Raw genomic sequence first — 757 nt, 5'->3', positions numbered from 1 at the left:
CTTTTAAAATTTAAAGTTCTGATTTCCAGAAGGATCAAAGTTTCAGATAAGAGATTTTAGCCCTTCTAAGTGCAAGCCCTAGGTTATGACCACATGAATGAGAGACTGGGGTAGGGTGGGAGGTGATATCCTCAAAGGACAGGACATCTAGAACCTGCGATGCAGCCTAGCACATGATCAAGAGCATGGAGTCGAGACAGTCTGCTTAGGGTTCAATCCAGCTTCTTCCCAACTTCTTAACCTCCCAAGGACTCAGTATTCTCAGCTATGACAGGAGTATAATAATACTACTTACTTTTGGGGTATTACGATGACTTAAGGAATTGATATTTCTAAAGCACTCATAGCAAATGTTTACATTTTACTTCTTGTAGATATTGAAAGTAGTGGTAGTGGTAATAACAGACTGATAGGCATGAAAATGAAGGTGAAAGATGGAAAAAGGACCCTGTGGTCAGTGATTAACAGTATTGAAGAGAGGCCTGAGTGACACGATCTGATAATATTGGAGGTTTTAAGAAAGAAGGAGAGAGAATGCTCTAACGCCACGAAGAGGAACAAGGGGGATGCATGGCCACCTTGTCATTCCACCTGCTGGGAAGCAGCGACCTCAGGTGAAGGCCAGGTGCTAGCTGGTACACAGAACCTACACAGAAAGAAACATTTCTAAAGTTATTTATCGCTATTTATTCATTTCATTGTTGTCTTCAAATTTTAACTCAGTTGTGTGGAAATGTCAGTCTCAGAAACTGGACTG

The sequence above is a fragment of the Pteropus vampyrus genome, unplaced genomic scaffold (assembly GCF_000151845.1).
Source record: "Pteropus vampyrus isolate Shadow unplaced genomic scaffold, Pvam_2.0 Scaffold43, whole genome shotgun sequence".
NCBI lineage: Eukaryota > Metazoa > Chordata > Mammalia > Chiroptera > Pteropodidae > Pteropus > Pteropus vampyrus.
The sequence above is the reverse complement of the archived record's forward strand: the minus strand, read 5'-3'. Positions refer to the sequence as shown.